Source organism: Arachis duranensis, chromosome 10 (genome assembly GCF_000817695.3).
Source record: "Arachis duranensis cultivar V14167 chromosome 10, aradu.V14167.gnm2.J7QH, whole genome shotgun sequence".
Taxonomy (NCBI): domain Eukaryota; kingdom Viridiplantae; phylum Streptophyta; class Magnoliopsida; order Fabales; family Fabaceae; genus Arachis; species Arachis duranensis.
This window is the reverse complement of record NC_029781.3, coordinates 50138992-50139574: the sequence shown is the minus strand read 5'-3', so window position 1 is coordinate 50139574 and position 583 is coordinate 50138992.

Below are 583 nucleotides of genomic sequence, written 5' to 3'. Positions count from 1 at the left end.
GATTCTATTCCGACATGATCGAGAACCGACAGCTGGATAGCCGTGCCGTGACAGGGTGCGTTGAACATTTTCACTGAGAGGATGGGAGGTAGCCACTGACAACGGTGAAACCCTTGCATAAGCTTGCCATAAAGGAGTAAGAAGGATTGGATGAAGACAGTAGGAAAGCAGAGAGACGGAAGGGACAAGCATCTTCATACGCTTATCTGAAATTCCTACCAATGAATTACATAAGTATCTCTATCTTTATCTTTATGTCTTATTCGTATATCACCATTATCCATTTGAGTTTGCCTGACTAAGATTTACAAGGTGACCATAGCTTGCTTCATACCAACAATCTCTGTGGGATCGACCCTTACTCGCGTAAGGTTTATTACTTGGACGACCCAGAACACTTGCTGGTTAGTTGTGCGAAGTTGTAGTGATCACAATTTCGTGCACCACCTTCTAATGTGCATGGTATCATAAAGCTCCCTGAATCTTGAAGCTTTTCTGGTAAGCTTTTCAAGATGACTGTACTGCATTCTTCAGTGAGAAATACTTTTTCAGTTTCTCTCCAATCCTTCTTATGACTTAAGAT